Source organism: Sinocyclocheilus rhinocerous, unplaced genomic scaffold (assembly GCF_001515625.1).
Source record: "Sinocyclocheilus rhinocerous isolate Xijiao unplaced genomic scaffold, SAMN03320098_v1.1 scaffold1256, whole genome shotgun sequence".
NCBI classification, from domain to species: Eukaryota; Metazoa; Chordata; class Actinopteri; order Cypriniformes; family Cyprinidae; genus Sinocyclocheilus; species Sinocyclocheilus rhinocerous.
In genome coordinates, this window is record NW_015646445.1 from 2,141,705 (window position 1) to 2,149,046 (window position 7,342).

Here is a 7,342-nt window from a genome sequence, read left to right on the forward strand (position 1 = left end):
TTTAAAAAAAGATTTTCTGATGCAATCCCATGCAATAGTTAAATGCAACTTTTACTACTTTTCTTACAATAATGCACAATAAAAGCTGCAGCATTGAACTGCAGCTTTTAAAACAAGGTTCAATGGGTCCCTGACCATTTGACGTAATTTATCAATTAATGGTTAAAAATGCAATCCTCTTCAAACTGCAAATGCGATCAATATCGACATGATGCACATGCACTTTCAGAAACATTCAAATTTAAAACATAACAGTGAATTTCATTAATTGAATTAGCTTTTCGTGTCAATTAGCAAAATAGATCAATTCACAAAGTGTAGATGGGGAAAGATGAAAATGGAAAAAGAAAAATCAAAGGCATGAGATTCAATGAGTAACTTAAGTTTCACATAAAGAAGAACATAATGCTTTATTTCTTCATTAAAAAAAAATAAATAACGTCTTTATCCCAAAATTTCTTGTGGAATTTACTCATAATTAGATCTAATTATGGCTAATTATTAATAAGGCCACACTTTTTGCAATGCAATTTCCAGAATGGTGACTCTTAAAGTCACTTGAAGAATTTCTGAAAAATTTTCCATATCAATAATGTCATGAGCGTGAAGGAATAAACGTAAACACGAAAATTACATCAGCTATTTTAACCCAAGGAAAGACTGACGTACAAATACGTCAGTGATCCCGGCAGCCAATCACAGCGCACCACGACGCTAGAAAAAGAACGCGAGCGTCTCCACGCCTTCAATTTTCAGACATCGAAGGGGAAGATATACAGGGAATTAAGACGATTTTTCGGACGTTTTCCCACCCCTAAACAAATACCGAAAAGGGTCTTCACTCAGATCCTTAACCAGACAACATGGTCGTAGTCACAGCGGGGACCGGAGGAGCCCATAAAGTCCTCCTGATATCGGGGAAACCGAGCCGCCCCATATCTGTCATGATACCGAACCAACCGTCTTCAGACTCCGACTCCACCGTCTCTGGAAAATAGATCAATTCACAAAGTGTAGATGGGGAAAGATGAAAATGGAAAAATCAAAGGCATGAGATTCAATGAGTAACTTAAGTTTCACATAAAGAAGAACATAATGCTTTATTTCTTCATAAAAAAAAATAAAATAACGTCTTTATCCCAAAATTTCTTGTGGAATTTACTCATAATTAGATCTAATTATGGCTAATTATTAATAAGGCCACACTTTTTGCAATGCAATTTCCAGAATGGTGACTCTTAAAGTCACTTGAAGAATTTCTGAAAAATTTTCCATATCAATAATGTCATGAGCGTGAAGGAATAAACGTAAACACGAAAATTACATCAGCTATTTTAACCCAAGGAAAGACTGACGTACAAATACGTCAGTGATCCCGGCAGCCAATCACAGCGCACCACGACGCTAGAAAAAGAACGCGAGCGTCTCCACGCCTTCAATTTTCAGACATCGAAGGGGAAGATATACAGGGAATTAAGACGATTTTTCGGACGTTTTCCCACCCCTAAACAAATACCGAAAAGGGTCTTCACTCAGATCCTTAACCAGACAACATGGTCGTAGTCACAGCGGGGACCGGAGGAGCCCATAAAGTCCTCCTGATATCGGGGAAACCGAGCCGCTCCATATCTGTCATGATACCGAACCAACCGTCTTCAGACTCCGACTCCACCGTCTCTGGAGCACCGCTGCGCAAAAGGCAGAGACTCACACATCTGAGCCCAGAGGAAAAAGCGCAAAGAAGGTGAGACGAGTTGGGATTTAATTTCATCAGTTTTTTAATCCGTTCGGTCGGTTTGAAACCGAAATAATTCACGAGGGGCGCAATATTTAGTTTTAGACATTTCATATATCGACGTTATAGTATGTAAATGTAGTCAGTTTAACCAGTTTGACCCTTTCATGTGGAAGAATTTGAATCTCAGCCAAGATCAGTGGGTTTTGCCGGTCAGTCCCTCCCCCTCTGAATCAATATAATTTATCCACATCTGCCTGCGTGGCAGGAACTCGACTGCGCATGCGCCGTTTCCTCAAAACTGTCTGACCTGCCAAAATTGGTTTATTAGTTCATTTGCAAAAACAGATAACTCCGTTTTTAGCAATTTTCAAAAATCATGTTTTTCATTGTGCATTCCAATTAATCTCAATCAAACTGCAGTTGGGTTATTTTGATTAAATAATAATTAAAAAAAAAATAACTAAAAAGTACAGCTAACACCATAAAACACTTAAAAACATGATAACATAATAAAAAAAAAAACATGATTTTTGAACATTTAAAAATGTTACCTGTTTTTGCACACACACAAACACACACATAAGACCATATAAGGGAATAATTGTATAAATACAAAAAAAAGTTTCCCACCGTATCATGTCCCACATAAATCCTATATTTATTGTTTAGCCAAAACATGTATTTTTAATAGCTATGATTTAATTTTTTCTAGGAAACTGAAGAACAGAGTTGCTGCACAGACAGCAAGAGACAGAAAAAAGGCCAAAATGGGAGAGTTGGAGCAGCAAGTCTTGGAGCTGGAGCTCGAGGTACTTTGACTCTTAACAGATTTTGTTTCTATTTTTCTTTTTCTTCTCTCTCTCTCTGTTTAGAGGAAAGATTTAATTTCGACATGTTTTCCACAGAATGAGAAACTTCACGTCGAGAACGGGCTGTTGCGAGAGCAGACGAGCGATCTGCTCAGTGAGAATGAGGAACTAAGACAGAGACTGGGGTTGGATACTTTGGAAGAGAAAGAAAAGGTAAAAAAAAATAGGTTGTAACCCGTGCTCATGTTAGTTAAACAGGCGGCTGCAGAGTGTGGTTTTTCTAATGCCTCTCATTCTCTCTTAGGTTCAGGTACTGGAGTCCGAGGTGAGCGATTTGGGTTTGGTGACCGGGTCTTCTGAGTCAGCAGCACTCAGGCTACGTGTGCCTCCGCAGCAGGTGCAGGCCCAGCAGTCCCCAAATCTGAAGACTTCTCCATGGATACTCTCAGCCCTGGCCCTTCAGACTCTGAGGTGAAGATCCTGCAGTTTTTGGCTTTGAGAGGTTTATGTGACCCTGGACCACAAAACCAGTCATAAGGGTCAATTTTTTTAAATTGAGATTTATACATAGCTTTCCATTGATGCATGGTTTGTTAGGATAGGAGGACAATATTTGGCCGAGATGCAACTATTTGAAAATCTGGAATCTGCAAAAAAATCAAAATATTGAGAAAATCACCTTTAAAGTTGTCTAAATGACGTTCTTCGCAATGCATGTTACTAATCAAAAATTATGTTTTGATATGTTTACGAAATACGAAATTACAAAATATCTTCATGGAACATGATCTTTACTTAATATGCTAATGATTTTTGGCATAAAAGAAAAATGGATAATTTTGACCCATACAATGTATTGTTGGCTATTGCTACAAATATACCCCAGCGACTTAACACTGCTTTTGTGCTCCAGGGTCACATATCGCATTGACCGTTTCGTCTTGTGTTTTTGCTGCACCGACAAAATCTCACTTTCCATCATCTTTTCGTCCTGCAGTCTGATCTCTTGCTTGGTATTCTGGACATCCTTGACCCAGAGCTCTTCCTCAAGACAGAGCTCCCAGAAGCACAGGAGCCCCAGCCAGAGCTTGTGCTGGATGGAGGTGCAGGAGAGCAAGTACCTGCCTCCCCACCTGCAGCTTTGGGGCCCGCACCAGTTAAGCTGGAGGCCCTTAATGAACTGATCCACTTCGACCACATCTACACCAAACCCACCGAGGTGGTGAGCGAGGAGAGCATTTGCGAAGTCAAAAGCGAGGATTCTATCGCCTTCTCCGAGGCCGATGAAAAAATCGAGGTGGAAACCCAAACAGTGTCTGTCAAAGATGAACCGGAGGAAGTGGTCATCCCTGCCGTGGATCGGAGTCCAGACGCGGTTGATGATTTCCTCTCCGACGCCTCTTCCTTCAGCGACTACGAGAAGGCTTCGAATCTGACGGATGCGTACAGTGACTCTGGATACGAGAGGTCTCCTTCCCCCTTCAGTAACATTTCATCCCCCCTCTGCTCCGAGGGCTCTTGGGATGACATGTTTGCGACTGAACTCTTCCCCCAACTGATCAGCGTCTGAAGATTGCATACAATATCCAGTTGCAAATACGCCTGCCTTTGCTCTTTTATTGTAAGTGATTGCCATGCGCTTCATAGTGATAGTACGACAGTAGCATGTAACTCCTCTTGCAGTTTAGACCAAAGGCATTGCTTTAAGGCTTCTGTTGTAATAACGCGCAGGACTTGCGGCGACTCAGTACAGTTGAAGTGCAACTCAGTATTTTTGTTGGGGAAGGGGGCTAATTGTTTTTAAAGTAGATCTATTTATTTGTGTCTCTCTCTTTTCCAGAGTTTTCTGTAATGTAATCCGTCTGCTTAATGTACAACTTAATTTTATTGTAAATGCTCTCCTTAATCATAATGCATTAAAAAAAATCTGCATTGCATCACGTGTTGAAGTCTGACTTTTGGTGTGAATTTGAACATGTGCCAAAGCTCTTATCTGCTTTGTTGCACACATTTTTAGCTTCCTTTTAAAGAGACCCCAAATTTAAGTTGTCATTTACTTCCCTTAACATAGTTCCAAACCAGTTTTGTCTTCTGCACATCACGGAAGACTATATATATATATATATATATATATATATATGCACCTCATTAACTTTCATTGTGTTTCCAAAATATATTTTCTGTACCACAGAAGAAAGCCAAACAAGTTTGGAACAACATAATGACTTTTATTTTTGGGTGAATTTTTTTTATTTTTTGCACATTCAATAACACTGCACTTCAGTAGGATTGTGGGGCAAATTTTTGGACCAAGTAACCACCATCAAGACCATAATTTAAAGTTGTAATGGAAAATGTGTGTTATCTAAACTGGATAACAGAACCATTAATTTGAACATGCCAATTTAAAATGCTTGTACATACGGCGAGAACCACAATCCATAGTATTTTTAGTTCCAGTACCATGTCAAATTGCCCTTGGGACTTTGCCATCTGCTTTCTGTACTTTTCTAAAACAAGAGGTGATAAGATAGGCTTTTAGCGTAAATGATGACACAGCGGCCATCGTGCCAAAACCGCTTTTTTTATCTGATTGCTCACAGAGGAGTGTCAATGCGTAAGCTTGCAATAGTGTTTCCGTTCTTTTTGCAAAGAGTTTCTAAATAAACCCATTGAAACCTTACCCAAGTTTCAGTCAAAAATGTGGACCAACTAGGGTTTAATGTAGTGTATTATGACTACAGGATGGTTTACACCTTTTTATCCTCCGGCTAATTCAATCAGCTTGGTTTCCCAGTGCAGGGTGGAGGCTGGGGAGAAACCCCTCAGGGGCTTAAATTCCACACGACGCCTCTTTAAAAACTACTTTGACCTGATTTTCCTCTTTTGCAAGACCAACATTTTGACTGTTGTAGATCATTTGTTCCTCCATCACAATATTTCCCTACACTACCATTCAAAAGTTTGGGGTTGGTAAGATTTGTTAAAAGTCACTTATGCTCACCAAGGCTGCATTTATTTGATTAAAAATACAATAAAAACAGCACAATGTAATTTATTCATGTGATGCAAAGTTGTTTTTTTCAGCATCATTACTCCAGTCTTCAGTGTCACATGACCATTTAAAAATAATTCCGACACGCTCAGGAAATATGATCATTCTTCGATTCTTTGATGAGTTAGAAACAGAAACCTTTTGTATCTTTATAAATGTCACTTTTAATACATTTAATGCATCCTTGCTGAAAAGCATTGCTTTCTATAAAAAGCCCATCTTACTAACCCCAAACTATTGAACGGTAAAAAAAAATGTAAGTTGGGTATGTGATGGTTTTGTCTTACAAACACAACATTTCACCAGTCGTCTTTTTTGGGAGAGGAAATCTCCCATCATGCACTTGGCATTTTTGTAATACCACGTTGTGGTACATCTGGTCTCAACACATCGGGTGAAGTTCCTGCTGGCGTAGATTGTGGGTTTTTGTTTCATCTAACAGAGATATTTTAGAAACAAGATAAACACAGAATAGGCGTACTATATACACTGACATTAATGACTATGGATTGGTCATACACATTATGTCATCTGTAATTCAAAAAAATATTTATAGGCCTGTATATTTTGCTATGTACTAAAACACATGCTCAAATGAGAAGGTCTTAAAATGACACTATCCTCACCTTGGGTGATTGAGATAAATCCTACAGTAACTCTCATCTTACAGTCACGGTTACAGCAGTTATATGGAGACAAGCAGCAGATGGACACTGGGAAATACCCACAAATGCCCCACTAGTCTCAGTATTAGGGACTATCCGCCATCTGACTTTAAACTTGGATAAAGAAAATGGAAAAATAACAGACTACTACATTATATTTCTCTATTTCTTTTTGCGTGTACTCGGAAAACGCCACCACGATGGGTGTTGAGAGCGATTGCTAAGGTGTTTTTAGCTGTAGTTGCTAGTGTGTTCTGGGTGGTTTCGTACTGCCCCGAGTCCCTTCTATTGCTCATTTATTGTCCAGAAAATTAAAACTGAAGCATATCTTGGAAAAGTAATTAATCCAAAACCTTCATCTTGCCTGACGTCAACACAAGCGGCATGTTATTCCTCAGCACTGAAACATGCAGCAGATCAGAAGGAGAAACCATGCCGAGATGTATTACGGATCAAAGTCAACTGTGGAAAAGCATTTGGGCTGAAGAGTTTTTCAGCTCAGAGAAGGATGAAAAAAGACATGATGCAGAAGGTCAAGTAGGGCAACAGCTTTCACAGGCATTAACTTCTCTTTTTGAGTTTGTGAGTGTTTTCACGGTTCCACTTAAAAATACAATTATATTTATCTGCTAAATGACTTAATAAATTAATAAATATTTACCGAAACACACCAAATTCTTAAAAACATTTGGATAAAAATAATTCCGACACGCTCAGGAAATATGATCATTCATCAAGTTGGGTATGTGATGGTTTTGTCTTACAAACACAACATTTCACCAGTCGTCTTTTTTGGGAGAGGAAATCTCCCATCATGCACTTGGCATTTTTGTAATACCACGTTGTGGTACATCTGGTCTCAACACATCGGGTGAAGTTCCTGCTGGCGTAGATTGTGGGTTTTTGTTTCATCTAACAGAGATCTTTTAGAAACAAGATAAACACAGAATAGGCGTACTGTATACACTGACATTAATGACTATGGATTGGTCATACACGTGATGTCATCTGTAATTCAAAAAAATATTTATAGGCCTGTATATTTTGCTATGTACTAAAACACATGCTCAAATGA

General features: G+C 38.9%; 1 pseudogene; it reads left to right on the forward strand.

Annotated features, from left to right (window-relative positions):
• Window positions 1–1,422: 1,422 nt before the first annotated feature.
• Window positions 1,423–4,484, forward strand: LOC107707853 (uncharacterized; annotated as a pseudogene).
• Window positions 4,485–7,342: the final 2,858 nt, after the last annotated feature.